General features: G+C 38.4%; 1 protein-coding gene across 1 annotated transcript in view; it reads right to left on the bottom strand.

Annotated features, from left to right (window-relative positions):
* The window catches only part of LOC122801694 (cytidine monophosphate-N-acetylneuraminic acid hydroxylase-like), a 700,032-nt gene that overhangs the window by 351,267 nt on the left and 328,299 nt on the right, over positions 1–20,466 (bottom strand). The window lies entirely within an intron of this gene.

Genomic DNA, 20,466 nt, shown 5'->3' with positions numbered 1-20,466 from the left:
GTTTGAGGTGCAGTCAAGACTTTATGCCTCTGTGCTATGAAGCTTTGTTAGGGAGATGAACATATTCTTGTTTTTGCTGCCTAGGGACCTTTGGAGCCCATACTGGAGCAGTGTGGTTTACATGGCTTGAGCTTGCCAGTGATGCCACTGATATAATTCCTTCTGGTGAGGAGTGCCATGAGTTGCACAGTGATCTGTAGGTAGTGCTATCTTGATATGTTTCAGCAGTGGGTGCAGAGGTTAGGGAGACAGAGAAGTACATAGGTTCATATCCTTTTGTTGTTTGTTGTTGCTGGGGTCCACCAGACACAGACTGATGCCTTTGCTTGGTACAGAGAGTGGTTTGGTTTGGGATAGCCTGATGATCCATGCAGTTTGCTGGGTGCTGGTAGAAGGCATTTGTAAGTGATTCAGCGGTTTTGAGTAATTTTTACCACTGGTTCAGGGGCCTTAGGAGACTACACTAGTTTTTAGAAGCACTGTGGTCTTTTGTTTCCAGGTGGGATGGGGAGGGATGAGAGCGACCAGCGAGATTATGATCTGATCTCTCACACCGTGGGGTATACTTCGGTGTTGAACATTTTTTCCGTGATTTGATGATGAGATCAAGTATTGTTTTTTCCTCTTGGGGGGGTAGACTAGTTGTTCCATGGCATTTTTTTTTGAACTCCAGGAATCTTTATGGGAGAGTGTTTTGCTTGAGTAGTGTTCCCAGTCCCATATTAGGGTAGTTGGAAGTCACCCTATGATGATGTTTGGAGATACATTTATCCCTCCAATGTTTTTTAGGAAGGCCATATGAGGTTCCTGAGTTTGGAGAGGTGTGGCCTGTAACATGCTACAAATTGCAGAGAGCAGTCTTGCTATGGTTAATGCACCTGGATGGTCTCCGATGATATGAGGTGAAACCTGTTAGTGCTGGTGCTCCTTGCCTTGAACCAGGTTTTTCTGTCACAGCAGACATCGATGTTCTCCCATATTGAGAAGGGGGCCTCGAGGCGTGCATCTTGAGGTTGAGACTATTAAAGCTGATCATCATCTCCGTATGTATTGTGGCATCATTCTAGGTGAAGTAGGATACTGCTCAAGGTCAGGGTCATACCTGCCTGGGCTACTGTGACCTTCTCTCCTCCTCAGTCAGGTGTGTGGTGGGACTCAGTGTCTGACTATGGAGTGTGGTGATGACAATGTGTGGTGGGTCTGTTGTTGGCCTTTTTTTGACTCTGACTGTGACACTCTGTGTGTTGCATGTGTTGGGTGTGGAGGTGGTGTGTGTTTTGTTTGTTGTTTTGGTGGCCTCTCTGCTGTTTTGGTTTTTTTTGATTTGAGCCTTTCAGTCTTTTGTGTGATATTGTGTGTGATTATGATTATGTGTATGATTTGTGTGACTGGGTATGTGTTGTGTGTTGTGTATTGTGTCTCCTCCTTCTCCTCCTGCTTGGTAGTCCTATGTTGAGAGAGCTCAGCTCAGCCTTGGCCGTAAGGTTGCATCTGCACATGTATTTGTGTGTTTTGTGGGGAGAAGGAGGATTGTTTGTGGTACATGAGGCAATTGTAACATTGCCTCAATATTCCCAGGTTCACCAGTTGAGCAGGAAAGGACACTAGCTTAGGCTGGTGGTGGGTACTATCTATAATAGTGCTTTATCAAGGTGCAAGTACTGTAGGAGTAAGTGCTAGGCTTACAGATAGAGAATAGTCTAGTTACTGGCTGAAACCAAACAAAAACCAACAACACAGCTCAATGCTTCCCACTCCCACTGGTAAGCAAGGGAACTTCCTACTTCCAAATTAGGCAAAGAATCAGTAACAGGAACTGCAAACAAAGTCCAGGGATCAGCAACCAGATACAGTAGACACTTATAAATGCTATAAATCGGCTATCACAGCCTACAGAAACAATTTGCAACTCTTTTTCTCTTCCTGATGCATTTCTTTTCCTGATGCATTACCTTGTCTACATGCACACTGTATTCTTTAGTGGCAGATGAGGCGGAACTCTACATTGTATGATGTCATTGAAGGTTTATATCCACTCGCTCAGCCACATACTGCTTATGCCATGTGTACCAGTCTAATGTACACTACACTTGTATATATACTTTGTGTGTACTAATGGGTTTTCTTTTTGTCATCCTCCTTTATGTCAGTTGTGATAGAGGTGGTGAAGTGATGGCAGTCATCTCATTCTGCATCTGCTGAAGCCTCTGATTTTGGGTCACCAGACCTCTCACTTTTCAGGAGGGGGCATGCACTTCTTTTATATTAGTGGCACAGAGGGGCTCTCCCTTCATCTCCAGGCATCAGTTGTGCAGGCTATCTACTGAGGTATGACATTAACTGTATACCTACCTGAGCATTGTGGAGCATCTTCTGGCCCAGATGGTCAAGTTGTGTGACTGGTATGCCCTGACCATTTGACCAGCTTGGGTATAGCCTATTAATGACATCAGCCTCAAAGGTGACTAATGGCTTTGTGTTTTGCTTCTGAGCAAGCCTGACATCTATCCACATACTCCACTATATCCCAGTCCAGTGTCCTTTCCCCATATTTCTTATGTGTCCTTTTCCCATTCCTTGCTCATTGTCCAGCTATCCCCATAATCATATTTTGTATATACTTCCACTGTCTTTACTCACCTATGAACCTATACCCAGAGACTGCCCATGCTATGGAATAGACTTCCCATACATGTCAAACAGAGCACCTCACTGGCCCTCTTCAAGAGAAATCTTGAGGAGTAGATGGGAAATAGAAAATTCACCCTGGGGATCACTCCAGTGCCTCTACTTGACAGAGGCACTGGGGATTAAGGTCGGGTGGCATGATGCCAGGGTAATCCTGTGGGTTAGGCTTGCAAAGGCTCCAGGGCCATTGATCTAGTACACAACTTATGAATCTATGAAACTTTATCTGCATTTTATGTTTGCTTGCCTGCTCCTTCTGTCCTCCCCTCTTCCTGTATCCCATCCCCAATGATTCATCACTACATTCCCACCTACTGTTCTTCTCTGTTTTGCAAATTGCAAAATATTCTCATACCCCTCCCTGTTGTACCTTATGGTTACTCTTATGTGTTTTCCTCTGCTTGCTGTTCTTCCCTTCCGTAATTCCTGTCTCTCATTTTCTCTCCATTTATATGATGAATTTGATTGACATTGACCCTCACAGGACTATTTGAATAACCATGGGTGGCAGCCATGTGACCCTGGCCTTTAACTGTGCACATGAGTGTTCACGAACTCTGTTACACTGACATGTCTTAGTGGTGACATCTAGCATGTAAATCACGTGTCCTTAACACTACTCATCCACTGTGACTATCTTGCACCATTTTTTCTACTCAGCGTGGCACCTTTGTTTTACATGCATTTCTCTCCCCAGTATATTAATGTTGTGCAAGCCCTACTACATATATGTTTTTACACTCAAGTAAGCATTTACATTTCACAGATATTCATGTTGGCACTTTGGAAAAGGTTTTGTTAATCCAAATCCACCTCTGCCATCCATGATGTTTGCCTAGCATGAAGCAACTACAAATCAGTTTTGAATAAAGCCATACAAAAGTTTTTCAGAACATTCTAGTTCAGTTTCTGTTATGTCTTGTGCCCTTTGGACAGGCATTAAGTCAGTCATTTCATCTGGCGCAGTTATTACCCATATCATAATCCTCAGCAAATCTTCTTTGAAACTGTAGTCAGTATGTCTACTTTGCACATGCATTTTTAATAAATGAAGTGTAGAATTATATTACAATATCAGTGAAAACAAAAGTCGAATAGGTTTCCCATCATTTTTTTGACACTCACTGTATCCTAGGTTACCCTCCTACTATAAGAACCTTGCAGCTCAGACTTATTAATAGCTAAACTACTTGTGCTCTGTGATTGTGAACTAGCGGTCTAGCTTCTGCAACTATGGAATAACATGCTTTATTTATTTATTTTTCCTTGTACAGTGGCAGGACATTAGTCTCTCTTCCTATTTTCCATCCATCGTTTCACTGTTTAGTCATAATTCTTGAAAATGCATACATAGATAATTGGTAGACTACATCCTATCACATGACTTCTGTTATCACATTAGTGTACTTTCAGTTTTGTTCACACTCACTGGCTTTACCCATAGAGAAATGAACAAAACAGATGGTGTAGAGGTTATATTTTAACACATTCTGTAGCACTTAAATGACTTTCCCATTTAGATACACAGTATACAATCATTGGCTAACTACCTGATGAATGCACATCATGCGTTTACCAGAATATGCCATCTCAACACCTATTAAAATGTTGCATAGTACACCTCAAGGATCTGTCCTTGGACCCCTTCTATTTTCTGTTTACATTAAACATATGGAAAATGCACGTCAAGGACCAAAGCTCTGCGATAGGCAGATGACTTACACTTGTTCTGCTGAGTCTCCTGCAGCTGAACAGACCCAACTCCAAGCTTCCCCTTCTGTAAATTTCATTGTTTGCTTCATTCTTCTGATCTCTACCCTCTCTCTCTCTAACTGTAGTAATTCTCTGAATACAACTACCTTGGTTTATTCTCCAACCATAATGTGTTATAACTTGATGTAAAAAAATAAGGAGTATGCATTTTGGGAGAAATAATGAATATTCATATGCAGTTAACAGTATTGTGATCATTTCAACAGAGCATTACAATGATATGGGTGTTGTGTCTAAGGACTTTTCATTTCATGCCCACATTCAAAATATCTGGAAAGAAGCACATGGTGTGGTGATAATCCTATTTTATACTATTAAGTTTAGAATTGCAGATGTATTACTTTCCATTTGCTTGCTCTTGAATAGACCATATATTGAATCTGATTCTTTTGTATATTTTCAGTTTACATTTCTGCAAAACCGAAGTGCATCTAATATGCACTCACCTGCAAATCTCATCTATTAAAGCATCAGATTATGTTAACCATTTCCAGGTGCTAAATTTGTTTTGACTGCATTACAGGTTTGTGAGGGGGGATGTGACATTAGGAGTGCTTTCTTGAATTTATTGCCTATTAATGTGAACTTTAATAGACTCAATAAAAGATGTTTTGTATAAGTGTGCAGTACTGACACAAGTTTAAATAGCTTTTTTTTTTTCACGTCAAGTACCTAAGTTGTGTAATAATCTTCTGCAAGATGTTAGGAGTGCAATTATTGTTTCCGATTTCAATCAAGTGCTTATTTTGGTATAATTTATATAGCATCTTCAATGGTCATGTTTAGGACCCAGAACTTTTTAGTAGTAACTTTGAACATTGAAATTTACCCTGGAAGATATCACTATTAATGATGCTAAGGAATATAAAACATCTGGGTATAATTAATTTTTTTCACACTGTCAATCATCTGCCTTGTCCATTGCCAGTCGGCTTGCTTGCTGTAGCTCCCTGGGAAGAGAAACAACTGTGAGAGCCCATGAGTCAGGCAGCCATCAGGGATGGTTTAAGGTTTACCTGCTTTGGTTTCCCCTAGCCCTAACAGCAAGCACAGCATGAGGCATAGGGGAACGCTGTGCAGTCAGATAATGACAGAGGTCATCTCCTCACTTCTGCAATTATCATTCTCTCAAATCATTACTGTCTCATCTCCCGAGGCAAGGCAATGCATGAGTAGGAAGCTTTTCAGTCATCAGCAGGACGTTAGCAACACCCATTGTGCCCGCAATAGCATGCAAGGCCTACTCCTCTACCAAAAGGGGTGAGCAGGCCGCAGTCCTTCACTCTTTTCTTCTTTTGCCTGTTTCCTCCAATGTTGGGGCCAAACCTCAAACACTTGGGTCACATTTTGGAATCTGTCACCTACACCAGGGAGCCAGGCTAGATGCAATTAATCTTTGGCAAGGTGCAAAAACTTGACATTCAAATGCAACACTTCATAACCAAGCACCATAAATTGTTAGCAACTTTATATCAGGCATAACTGTCACAGAAAACAAAGCCAGGAAGTCGATAGGCACCTCCTTTTTGTCTTCATGTACTACTGTTGTAAATGTTAAGATGTGGGTAGGACAGGAATGCTTAGCTGTCAAACACAACTGATGCATTCCATCAATCATGTCTTTGAGTGTAACAAATAAGAAATAACACCAACAAAAATGGAATTATCATTTCTTTGTTATAATTTTTATATGAAGCATTCTGTTAACTCTTTCTCTGAGTGCACAAATAACAAAATTAATCCAAAAAGAGCAATTATCACTTCTTTTTTTACAAGTTTGTCCTGGTATTAATTTAATTTATCATATAAGGTGGGAAGTACCCTGTCTTTTTCTGAATTTCATAAGACATTTGATAATATATAAGCAGGGGTTAAGGGGGTGGTATATCCTTTATAGGTTAGCCTGCATGTGTTATGTTTTTGGGAAACATAACTTCTCCATATAGCATATTCCTTTAAGTGGGCTTACACCAAAGGACAGAACTTGCTAGTGCGCATCCTGTCTGCCAAGAAACAGTCACTTTCTTAACATTCACTCCCATACTAACTAACTTTACAGCAGCCTGTTTTATTAAATTGGAAGTTACTTGCCATAAAATTGCCACTTTTTCAAATAAGCCCTTTGTCGCAAGTCATCACTGTATGTTCTTTATAAACCTTTACTCAACATGTCTCAAAATTATAATTCAACCTCATAGAATGCTGTAATAACCCACATCTTTAAAATCTTCTCCTTAGAACAATAAATGCAAGGACACTTAGATCTAGCTATACGCTTGCATTACAACTCATCCATTCTTCAAGGTGAGACATCAAATTGAGGTCTCACCTGCTTGACTTGATGGTAGTTATGACAAATGCAAAAGATCCCTAATATTTATCCAAATGCATGGGGGGGTTATTGGTATACCTGATTATCATACACATGCAGTATTACACTAATACTATGGGATCAAGTATATTATATAAAGTTATGACTAAAACATAATCGTAAAGCAGACATATCCATCACTCTCCCCAATCTTTTGCCCATAACCATCCTGTCATTTTATGTATAATCCCATACCTATTCCACAATTTATTAAATAACAGTTCTTCACATCTTTTCTTTGCTCTTCAAGTGAGGATAGGAAGTGGGTCCTGGCATGAAGCATTAGACCAGGGGAGCTGACTTTTTTTTGTTATTTACGTGTAGAGTTGAGGGTGTCAAACATCTGATCTATGACCAACAATGAGTGCTAGATGAACGAACTAGTGAAAATCATATATACAGCTGGATTTTTTCAAATCATTTGAATTATATCCCATTTTAACAAAGCCACACCTTTTATAGGTAATTTCATTAACATCAATCTCCACAAAAAAACGTATGTTAATTATTTGACCATATTTAATTCTTTCTTGTTTCCCCTTTATAGCTTTTTTTTTCATTTTCATCATACTTATTCCACACTTTAATATAATATAATATAATAAAAGCTCTCCATTATTTACTCATACAATTTTTTCAGTTTGTATTTATACTGTTAGACTACATTTACTGCATCCTAATTTTGTTGGCATACATTTCAATTTCCTGCCATCCACTTCTTTCCTTTTATTCTAACTCCACAGTATTTGAAAACTCTGCATATTTTCTCAAAAAAACTTACTGAACAATATGATTTTTTAAACCAAAACCTCTATCTTTTTATAGCAGTATAACATTCTTATATTTTTTGCATTTAGCTTTGACCCACATATTGTTCTAAAAATCTTCAACAGCTTTTTCCATACTCATCATGAATCTATATGCAATACAGATATGATCTAACTTTTTTCAGTATATAAAATGCATCAGATATACATTTTGGACATTACGTCTATCAACTTCCTTTAATTTATCCTTCAACATTCTATTAACAATCTCCATTTTTACCAGGCTTTGCACCAATAACACTTATTTCTCTTTCAGAAAAAAAAAATAAATGCCACTCACAATCTTATTATTTCTAAAACATTACTCTGCTATTTATTAGGTTCTAGCCTTCAACTCCTTTCCTAAAACAATAAGAACTTTTTGAACACAAATATCAAGTCATCCACATATACCATAAAATAGGTATTCTAATACCTTGTTTATCTTCCCACTGTATTCCCCTTACCTACATAATCAATGCAAATAATCCATTTACTTTACCGCTCTTTTTATGGTAACAGTTTCACTTAACCAATAATTAACCATAACTTTGTACAAATAACTAAAGAAGCTGATTCTAATAAGCTAACTATTTATTTATTTATTTATATTTGTTGACCGGGAGTGTCCGACTGGATGTAGGTCCATTTTCAGCGGAGGCCCGGGGAGAAAAGCTCCACAGTTAAAATAAACAGACAGTAGTTACATTGGATTACATAGTGATTAACAATTTACATAGCAATTGCTTACAACATATTTACAGATGAAGAACATAGTACATCAGTAGACAACTAGAATCTTTATCTGTGAAGTACATAACAGACTTAACAAATGTTAAAATAAAAAGTTCCTGCTGTATAAGTACTAGGCTTATGAGCATCTGAGCTTGCTATAATCAAAGTAGTTAGTGGAGTGGAAAGAAAGGTAGTGGTTGGATGGGGTAGGTGATATTAGAGTGGGAGTTGCAAGGGCATAGCCAGCATGTTTTTAGGTGCGCTTTTAGTAAAGTTTTGAAGTGGGTGCATGATGGTATGGAGGTAATTGTGGGTGGGAGGGAGCTCCATAATTTGGCTATGGTGCAAGAGAATAGTGCTTCACCAGCAGAGTTATTGGCTTTAGTGATCTGCAAGTGATTTTTGTTGCTGGATCTTAGTGGTCTGGTGGTGCGATAGGATTGGAGTAGATTCTGGAGGGATGGGACATTTAGTGGATGGTTTACTAGTTTGTGGGCGAGTGAGAGTTGATACCATTGAAGGAGGTGATGGAGTTCAAGCTAGCCGAGTTCACCAAGTGAGAGACAGCGGTGACTATGGTAGGATGCCCCTGTGGCGAATTTGGCAATTTTATTGTAGCAGGTCTCTAGCTTGTTTAGATCGCATTGCCTTAGGTTGGTATTGGAGAGGCATAAAGTAGGGTGGAGATAAGGTGGGAATTTGCTATTGAAATCTTTGCTGCTTTGGTGAGAAGATGCTTATTTCTGTATAACGCTCCTAGTTTTTTGTGGACTTTTTTTATGGTCATGGATATCTGAATGTCAAATTTTAGTTTATTGTCTATTTCCACTCCTAGCAATTTGGTGTGTTCAGTTGGGTATATAGTGGTGTTGTCTTTTGCTGTGATGTTAAAATGAGAGTTGTTTTGAGTATGTTTGGCGGGTTGGAAGATGAGTAGTTTAGTTTTGTTTGGGTTGAGTATTAATTGGGCATCGGATAACTAAGTTTCAACAGAGGAAAAGGCTTCCTGTGTGACTTTTTGCAGTTTGGGTAGGGACTGGGCTGAGCAGATGATGGTCGAGTCGTCTGCTTATTGTATGAGTGTGCCATGTGTGGTGGCAGAGGCTAGATTATTTGTGAAAACAGAGAAGAGTAGGGGTCCAAGGATGGATCCTTGGGGAACCCGTATGGAGACAGGCAGTTGGGGAGATATGTTATTCTGCCATACAACGGATTGTTGGCGGTCAGACAGGTAACTCTGAAACCAGTTGGTGACTGATTGTGAGAAGGATAGGTTATTGAGGACAGAGATAAGTTGTTTGTGTGGGACCATGTCAAATGCTTTAGATAGGTCTAGGAAAGTAACAGAGGAGAGATAGCCATTGTTTTTATGCTGAAGGATAGTGTTAGTAAAGGAGAGTAAGGCAGTGGTGGTGCTATGGTTTGGTTGGAAACCATGCTGAGTATTGGAAAGGAGGTTGTTAGTAAGGAGGTAGTCTGAGACCTGAGAGTGTATGCATCTCTCTAGTATTTTGGAGAGTGGAGAGAGAATAGCTATGGGACGGTAATTGGTTAGTTCTGTGGAGGGTCCACCTTTGTGGAGGGGAGTTATATGTGATACTTTCCACAGTATGGGAACATAACTTGCTGACAGAGATTGGTTAATCAATATGGATACTGGGTAGGCCAGAGCATCAGCTGCGATTTGTAGGTATTCACTTGGGAGGCTGTTTGTTGCTAATTTGGTGGGTTTAAGTTTAGTTAAGAGTTTTTTATGTTGAAGGTAGGTACAGGAGAAAAACAGAAGGCAGTGGGGAGATTAGTAGTTGAAGGTGTGGGTTGGAGGGGAGGGGGTTGTGTTGTTTAGCTAGTGATAGTATGGTTTGTGTGAAGTGTGTTTTGAATGAGGTAGCAATATTTTCTGAGGAGTGAGGGATGCTAGAAGGAGGGGTACTGACTTTACCTGGGTGGAGGATGGAGTTTATGGAGGACCAGAATTGTTTGGGGCTGTGTTTGGAGGAGTCTAGGGCAGACTGGTAGTATTCGAATTTGTCCTGTTTTATTAGCGTTTTGACTCTATTGTGTAGTTCTAGAAATTTCTGTCTAGTTGAGGGGGTCTTGTGCCAGTGCTCCCAGGCTTTACCCCTGTTTTTCATTTCTGACTTAGTGGTTTTCTGTAGCCATGGGGAGGGTTGTGCTTTGATTCTGGCAAGTCTTATGGGGGCACGGTAATTAAGGATGCTCAGGAAGGTAGTATTAAAAAATTCAACTGCGTCATCAAGACTGAGGTACTTTAGAGGATGCCAGTTACATTCTTTGAGGGATGAGATGAATGTGAGTGGGTTAAAGTTTATTTTTTTACGTATCTGATGGTAGATGACAGGTTTAGCTTGGTATAAGTATTTTTTCAGTAGGAATGTTGGGGAGTGATCACTGAGGCTATCTGATAAGCAGCCTGTTATATATGACTGGGGGCTCTTACTGACTAGTATCCAATCCAGGGTAGTGTGCTTGCTGGAATTTTTATTTATCCTGGCTGGCAACTGGACTAGTTGGGTGAAGCCATGAAAGTTTACATGATGGGCCGGATGGTTGCTAGAACAGGATTGCCAGTCAATATTGAAATCACCTAAAATTATAGTTTATTGGGGGAGATGGTGGGTAGACCAGCTGAGGAGGTTTTCTAGTGGAGGGATGTTTTGGCCAGGTGGGAAGTAGCATCCAATTATGTTGATGGTTTTGTTTTGGTTTATTTTGAGGTTGGTATATATTATTTCTTCATTGCCTATTTGTGGAGCTGATGATTTTAAGATCTGGATGTTTAAATGCTGTTTAAATATTATAGCTACACTGCCTCCTTTCTTGTTTAGCCGGTCTACTGTTAGTATGCCATAACCTGTAGGGAGTATTTCCTCACTGGTAATGTGAAGTTTTAGCCAGGTTTCTGTCAGGATGACTATATCTGGGGAGTACAAGTCTATGGTGGCATGGAGTTCATGGACTTTGTTGGATATACTTCTAATATTTAGGCTTAGTAGAAGGAAGTCATTTGGCTTTCTATTGTTTGTAATATGGGAGAAGTTGTGGTTTCTAGTCTGATTATGAGGATTTGGGGTTGGAGACAGTAGGGCCAGGGTTGGGGTGGATATCTCCACTTAGGGCTAGTTTTGATATGCATGAGGTTATTAGTTTTCTCAGTTTTTGGATGTGTTTGTTTATAAGGGAAACTTTATGATTGTGCTCTTTGGGTAATAGGTATGGTGGGAGGGTTACTATGTTAAGTTGTAGCAATGCTTTATGTTTGAGAAATATAGTTGGTAGAATATGTGGGGGGTGCATAGGGATGGTTCTTGAGTTGGTGGGAGGGGAGCTGAGTGAGGGTGAGACATGAGTGGTGGTGTGAGTAGTAGTACAATGGTAGTGGTTGAGTGTGGGAATGATAGAGCTTTGGTAGGATGTAAGATATGCAAGGAGAGTGCATGCAGTGAGCATAGGTAAGGTATGCTTGTACATGTTAGTTGAGGAGGTGCGATAGTAGTGGGAAGATGGAGGAGGTAGTGTTGGGTTAGTGCTGTGGTTGGCTACTGGAAAGATGGGAGCGGTTTGTGAGTGTAATAAAGGTGGGACCACTGGGGGCGGGAGGGAATAGGGGGCAGGGTGGGGAGCGAAGCGGATAGAGACCCTGTTAGTTGCTCTTATGAGGTGGCTGGAAACAATCAGGTAACACAGTTAATTGATGAATGAACATATGGTAGTGACAAGGGTGATTGTAGTTTTATAAAATGGTGCCTGCCACAGTTAATATTTATTAACTTTGGGATTGTCTTAAGGTAATAAACAGGGAAGGGGGAGGGGAAAACAAGGGTGTGAGCAGGCAGTTCTTTGTACTGCTGCTAATGAGCCAAAGCAAAGACAAGTTGGTGTTTGAGAAACAATCACAATTGACCAAGGACTGCTCTGAAACTGTAAGTCATTTCTTAACCATTTTCAGGTGGAAAAACAGGATAACCTTGTATCAGTAGGCCACTGTGGTCTCAGTTTAAATTAACAAACACACAGTATTGATCAGATTATGGATACTGTCTGCTATCAGAAGGGTATAAGAGAGAAACTGGAAGATATGTGTGTGTGTGTGTGTGTGTGGTGGGGGGGCTGCTTACAAGCCAAAGCAGAGTGCTCTCCAGGGGAAAATGAATATTGGCTCAAAGAGGTAGACACATACTCAAAGTTAACTTTAGCTGTTTGCAGACAGTTCAGACCCGGACTGCGCTTTTCTTTTAAGAATGATAAAGGTGGTACCGCAGTTGAATACCCAAGAGTGGTGTTAGGTTTAGAAAAGAAGAGTACAGAGAGGAGTAAGCACTTTGAGATGGTAAAGATATATTATAAAGATTACAAAAAATAAACTGAGCAAATAGCTACTGTATGCAGCAAAATATGTCTTGAACAAACTACTAGTATATGCAGATACTGAGCCAATTGGAAAAACATCTGTTAGAAGAAACCTTAAGACAGTTATGCAGTCACAGATAAAAATATAGCGAGCAGCACTCTGTCGAGGTTGTCTAATGTGATTCTATCCAAAAGTAACAGCACAATTATATAGAAATAATTAATAACTATTCTTTCTTCCAAACATATGCTTCAGTATTTCCACCTACTGTCATGCATTATACTTTCACGAGTTTTTCTACATCACATACCACCATGTTACATTCAGCTGTTCCCCTAGTTACAAAATTATTTCACTGAACAAAATCAATAATTCCATTATTTGTTCCCCCACTATTCAAAATATTCTTTCATCTATCACATAATACATTGCTTTTTTCATCATGTTTTGCAAAATTTATACCCGAGTTTACTTAATGTTAATGGTCATGAATTCTTAATATTCTCTCCTTCTCTTTCCTCTGTTTTGAAAATAAATTGTATAACCTCTTTACATAGATTGTTGATCTCTTACCTCATATTGTAACCATTTATTTAGAATTTTCAACAATACTATCTTCTGTTTCTCCAGTGATAACCAAAATCATTTGGACCTGGAGCATTATTAACATTAGTTTTTATAAAACACTAAGCAGTTACCTCATACTTACATCCATAGGCATCTGTATAGCTACATCCTAGGAAATGTCTTTACTCCCAATTTACCTTTCTTTTTGTCCAGTATGTTTCATTTTCTGAACATAATTTACTACTGTTTTCATGACATTTCACTGATCATAAATAAACCAGTTTCTGTCCACAGTATGATTCTTTTCCCTTCCTGAACCTTCATTTTTTTCTTAGAATGGGATTAACCTCTTCACACTTACCATTTAATGAGCGTTAAATAACATTTTTTTCAGATTTTTCTTATGTATTTCTATTTCCACAATTATTAAATCTTTCTTCTCATAAGTACTTAAAATAACATTTTATATTATGTTATTCTTCCAGAAATCCATTTTAAGACTTAGATATTCTTTGCTATTCTTTTCATTGTTCACTACTTATTATTGCTCCTATGAGTCATAAAAAGCCATGAAAAGGACATATAGAAGTATGGTCTCATCTCAATAATGGCAGTTCTTTATGAAAACCTCCATTATACTAGGTATTTGAATTGTATGTTACTTTAATCCTCTTTCTTCCTTAATAAAACTTTCATCGTCCCATAATTTAACCCATAATGCATCATTTTTTATTTTTTATTTTTATTTATTTGATATATGGTAACCAGGAAAGTCCAACTGGGCAAACAGAGCATTTTCAGCAGAGACCTGGGCAGAAAAGCGCCATTATAAAAAAAAAAAAAAAAAAACAAGTCATTCAGAATATTACAACAGGCAACATTTTATAGATTTCATGAGAATTTTAAAATGTCAAAAGTTAGCAATTTAAAATAACCATTATATACACAAATTAGTAATTATCTGTATTCAGTTTTATGCAGGAGTCTTTTGTGGGTATGATATTGAGGTTCAGCATTGTGCAGAGTGGCAGATATTGTACACAAGAAGATATTGTTGCTTTGATGTATTACAGTAGACATGGGAAGTAGAATATGCTAATTAGTTTATGGTAAGGAGTTAAGAGATGAGGTGATAGAAGAAGAAGAAGAAAAGAAATAGAGTAAAAACAGAATTTAAAGTAGATAATATGGTAGACGGATATAAGCTGGGTATGAAAGGTAGAAAAATAGGAAGGTAAAAGATAGGTAATGTAGAGGTAGAGTGAGAAAAAAAAGGGGGGTGTAGTAAGAGAGAGGTGAAGAAAGAAGATATGGTAAGGTTAAAAAGGTAAAGAAGGAGCAGTGAGTGACTGAAAAAGGGGAGGGGAGTCCCAGGCTTCAGGAGACTATGTTGAGTGAGGTGAGAACTGGGATATGAGGCAAAAGAGAAAAGAGAGCTGGAGAGAAATGAAGGAAAAGAGATCAGAAGAGGCATGGGTGAAAAAAAAAACAGGAAAAAGGGTTTAGAGTGGGGATGGATGTAAAATAATTAATGATGTTGGTGAAAGATCAGAAAAAGTAGCACTTAATTCACCCACTCACTTCTAATACAACTTAATATTTAAAACATAGTTGATTACTGTCTGTAATCTACTGTACTGGTATGCTATTTTTTGTCTATTAATGTTTATTTTAGTATACTGCTAACTGAAAAGTGTTGTAATAGTTTCATATATTCTGCTGTTTAGCTGGGAAGAACAGTTTGACTCTGTTAGAGTTCATTAGAGCTTAGAAAACAGGTGGTAAATGTTTTTTGTAATCATTTAACTTTGAAATTAAGCTGGTGGCTTTGTACTTAATAGAGAATGTCCCTGAGATGTCTGCTGAAAGAAAAACACATAAACCATGTCAAGACTGCAGCAGTAACATCAGAGTTTCAGTCACAGGAAATATTAAAAATAACACAGGTGGACAGATTCACACAGCTGCAGAAAAAACTAATATCACTATATTTTCTTGACTGATCTAAATAATTATTATTCCTTTGTTACTTACTAGAGCAAGGGAAGATGAGGTATGTGAGAGATTATTCTTTGTCAGGTTAGAAAAACATAGTGCAATGAGACTTCAGTCTCACCTAGTATTAAAATATCATTTTTAGTGATGGATTACAGAATGACATCACACACATCTGATCATCTGACTTCTGGTTCCCATGCTACCCCCCCTTGGCTAGAAGCTGTCAGAATTTAGCACATATGTGTCAATAATATACACACACACACACATACACACACACACATACACACACACACACACACACACACACACACACACACACACACACACACACACACAGAGAGCCTTGCTAAGATCTGCTGGTGCTTCTGGAAGTGATAAAACAATTTCAAACCTGCACCCTTCCATAATAGCAATTAGTTCACTCCAAAGACAATTCAGAAAGCTTCCTAGTACAGACTTTTTGTCTCTGGCTGCATTGAGAACTGTAGATACAATCTTTATGGCTTAAGCCAGATAATTTAATTTCAGGCTATTTTCAAAATTTGAGATTAACCTCTTCTCTTTCAGTATCCTCTGTTAAAACATATACATTTAAACAATTACAATAATGCATATATATTTCTTTTTCCGTCCAGCAGGGCACGCTGTTTGTACATTTTTAACACGAGCAGCTTAACAAACACAATTTTCAACACAATCATCAGTACAAATCAGTGACATATAATTCTTTACAAAACTCCAGTTAGCTGTGCTGGCATATGTTACACATCTACTTCCCTAATTCTCCTGGCATAGCTGACAGTATCTCACATCATCACATCTCCCCCTTTGAAGTATCAAGCTAGTTTTTCAAGTGACCCTGGAAATACATTAACCCATACCCTGTGTTGAGATCCCATCTGCCTTGGCATGGCTGACCCCACTACAGTGCTGCACTGTCATATCATATGCCTGCAACCCTAGGCTCCACCATAGTAACTTTCCATTTTGCTAGCTGGCTCTCTATAGCCATATACCCCCCTCAGATTCCTCCTGCCTCCTACTGAAAATACTCAGCACCAGGGCCTTCCTATCATGGCAAAGTCTCATCCTGTTAACATGGTACAATTTGTGCTTCTGCCTCCTGCCTAGCAGTTCTACCATGTAGTTAACATCACTGACCTTCCTTATACTTCGAATGTTTCCTCCCAAGCTGTCTGCAGTTTATCATGTCTGACAGGAATGAGAACCATAATCCCACATCATACTCTCGAGCTCAAACATTCCTGTCATACCAGACTCTTTTCTGCTGTTGGACTTCTGCCAGGTTCTCCTGGGCCAAGCCCATGAGCTCCCTAAGTCTTGTCCTGAGGTTCAGAACACATGCCACAAAGACTTCTTGTGGGACTCACATTCACCCTCCAACTCATCATGAATCAAATCAAAAGGTCCCCTCAACTGATCCCCATACAGCAACTCAATGGGTGAAAAAACTGTGGATTCCTGGGATACTGTCTGTATGCAAACAGTGGATGGGGCAAATATTTGTCCCACTTTTTCTTACACTGGTCTGCAAATGTCCATAAGATGACCTTTAGTGGAGAGTTTAACCTCTCGACAAGACCATTAGTCCGGGGATGTGTCAATAACACACACACACACACACACACACACACACACACACACACACACACACACACACACACACACAGATTTGCTAAGAGCTGCTGCAGCTCCTGCAAGTCGTAAAACAATTGCAAGTCTGCACCCTTGCAGAATAGCAATTATTTTACCCCAAAGACAATGCAGAAAGCTTCCTAGTACAGACCTTTTGTCTCTGGCTGCATTGAGAACTGTAAGATACAATATTTATGGCCTAAGCCAGGTAATTTAATTTCAAACTATTTTTAAAGTTTGAGATTAACCTCTTTTCTTCCAGTATCCGCTGTTAAACATATACATTTAAACAGTTACAATATTGTACATATATTTCTTTTTCTGTCCAGCAGGGCACTCTGTTGGTATATTTTTAACACAAGCAGCTTTACAAATATATTTTTCAACACAAGCATCTGTACAAATCAGTTTGCTATACAAATGACATATAATTTTTTACAGAATTTCATCTAGCCATGCCTCATAAGTTACACCACTGCCCTACTTCTTCTGGCATAGCTGACAGTACTTTACATCATCACATAAAAATATACCTTATTCTTGAAGCTAAGGGCACACATAACACACCTACCTGACATAACAGTAATAATATCTAGCATTTTGTTTTTCATTTTGAACCAAAATAGCTATAGCTGTTTTTTTCAAAACTCCACACTATGCCACATAGACTGCTTCCTGTGCCAAGGGTACAGGTCTGAAGTTTTTCACCTTTATTTGAAACGGTGTGACTTTGAACAAGTCATTTAATGAATTAATGCTTTGAGGCAATTGGTAATTCAGGCTTCTCAATGATCTCTTGGACTGCATGCTTAATAACTACCTATTAGCCTATGAGCGACCCATTTGATCTTTTTATTATTTTTCTTTAGTAACCTAAAATCCTCTGAATAGATAATGTCAGAATGACTGGCCCAAACACCAATTTCATACTAATAATCACTTCACCTCATTCTTAATACTATTTACATTTTAAAAAGTTATCTCTTTTTGCAGTTCTTTTCTTATTTAGCTTTATCTTTTCTTTCTCATACCCTTGTGTCAGCCTTCTTTTACTTCCTCACCAACATTAGTTACATTTTCTAAAATAACACCCACATTTTCTCTTACTGTTTCATGTGACAAATGCTCATAATTAAACTAGCAATGCCAATCTTTGTCATATTTCTTGCACATGATCTTACAGTTTTTATTTAATGTCCTAGCTCTCTACAGTAAACACACCACCTTTTTGGACATGACTGAATTCAATATTTGTCTGCACCAGAAAAAAAACATGTTTTTGGTTGACCCCAATATTTATTATTTTATTATTTTACATTTGTTTACCGGGATGGTCCATTTGGGTTACATAACCTGTCTTCAGCAGAGGCCTGGGAAGAAAAGCTCCACATTTATGACTTGATTACACATTTATACAATTGGATTACTTATATGAAACTACACAGTTGGAAATTAGTACACCAGCACTTACAGTTACTTATATAATATAAAAAAATGTCATACTAAACATTTACAATTTGCATACATTCACAATTAGAAGATTGGCTTCCTATAGGTAAGAGTATTTGCTTAATCAAAATCTTTCTACCATTAATAGTTTCCACACTAGAAAGATGTTTTATTTTCCCTTTATCCGCATCTAATAAAGCCTTTCCTTTTCCATTCCAAAGCATTCTATAATCTAATATTTCATTAATAACAAACATTCTAAAACTTTCATTAAGAAAGTTCCTGAATGCTAGTTTAGTCACTTTTGTAGTTCTGTTTGATACCATGTAGTCTTTCCAAAGAGAACAAAATATGTTTTTATCAAATAGGAAATTTTGTGCTAAAGAGATTTTTTAAAAAATCACTTCACAAAATGGCTCCAACCCTAGATGGATTAAAAGCCCTAATATCTGTTACTGAGAAATGTAAGGAAGCAATGATTTTATCCCAAATATCGTTGATGGCTCTGCCTGTTTTAGCCATTATTTACACCACTGATTAGTTTATTTCCCTCTACTCAGCAGTATTGGTTTTTTTTTCACATTTACACAGCCACCACTGCAGCATTTCTTTAGGCATTTCTAAATTATTTCTGACACAGATATCACCTCATTATTTGATCAACAGCTGCCAGTGCTTGCAAACACTTTGAAATCCCAAGAAGAATACCCTGAACATGCTGCTTGTCACTTCCATCTTCCTGTGCATCACTGAAAAGTGTCTTATCACTTTCCTTAACTGGAAAGCAATGTTTTGCTGCTGCTAATCATGACAAAGCCATTTCAACAGTATATTATTTCTTCTTGATTAAATGCTGCAAGACTTTGCCATTACTCGAAGAAAAATGACCTGCTTATGGCAAATCTTGATGTACAGTATTTGTACTATCAGCAGCATTTCCTTTTGGAATCCCAGCAGATCCATTTTCAGAAACATTTCTTTTTCTCCTTCTCTTTTTGTAGCAGCCTTGTAACCCCACCTACATTAAAAGAGTAGAAAAAGTTCCCCAATGTTCTAGCCAAATTTCCCCTAATCAGTATGACTACCATCTCAGGTTTACCCTGAAAATCTGAAGACAGGCTGCTGTCCTAGTGGGACTAACACAGTCAACAAAACTTAACAAAATAAAAAAATAATTTATTTTTTATTTTATTTTACATTTGTTTACTGGGAAATTCAGACTGGGTATAGGTCCTTTTTCAGTGGAGGCCTGGGGAGAAAAGCTCCACAGCAAAAAATAGTAACAAAGAACATGAAGATCAAATGAACATACAAATAGTAGTGATAGTGGAAGCAATCTCAACGTAGACATAACAAATTACAAGCAGAGCAATAGATAACATTAATAGTCAATTGTACAGTCAATAGCATTTTGTATACAAATACAATGTCACATAGTAGTCATTGGTAAAACTACAACTGGAAAGTAGATGGTGTTAAGTCAGATTAGAATATATTCATTGAGCTGGCAGATAAACATATAATCTGAAACAGTATATAAAGCAGCTGTTAATCCAGTTGGTAGAGTGAACCAGGGAAGAGCTAAGGGAATTAGTCTGGAAGAGGCAGCAGTAGAGAGGTGACAAGGAGATGGAGGAAGTGATATTGAAAATTAGGGCAGAAGTCAGGTGGTTGATGTTGTATTATAAGTAGAGATGAGGTGTAGGTAGCTGGGAACGTTAGAGGAAGGTATGAGAGATTGAGTAGTAGTGAGGAGGGAGGAGGTGAAGTCATTGCCTGCAGAGAAGCGATAGCAATGTTTAAAAAGTGGAAGGCAGGGTGGCTAGAAGAGGGCAACTAACAGGAGGGAAAACAGTGGGTGGGATTTTTAGTTAGAATACATAACCAGTGTCCTTTGAGGTGGGTTTTTAGAGCAGTTTTGAAGAGAGTGCCTGATGTTAGTGTGGTTATTGGGGGGGGGGTGTTCCATAACCTGGCTATGTTGCAGGAGAAAAGAGCTTCTCCAGCAGAGTTTTTGGCTTTGGTTATAAGAAGTAGGTTTTTGTTGC

This window comes from Protopterus annectens, chromosome 5.part0, assembly GCF_019279795.1.
Source record: "Protopterus annectens isolate FY-2018-M chromosome 5.part0, PAN1.0, whole genome shotgun sequence".
Classification (NCBI taxonomy): Eukaryota; Metazoa; Chordata; order Ceratodontiformes; family Protopteridae; genus Protopterus; species Protopterus annectens.
Note: the sequence above shows the minus strand (reverse complement) of the source record. Positions and strands in the feature narration are given on the sequence as shown.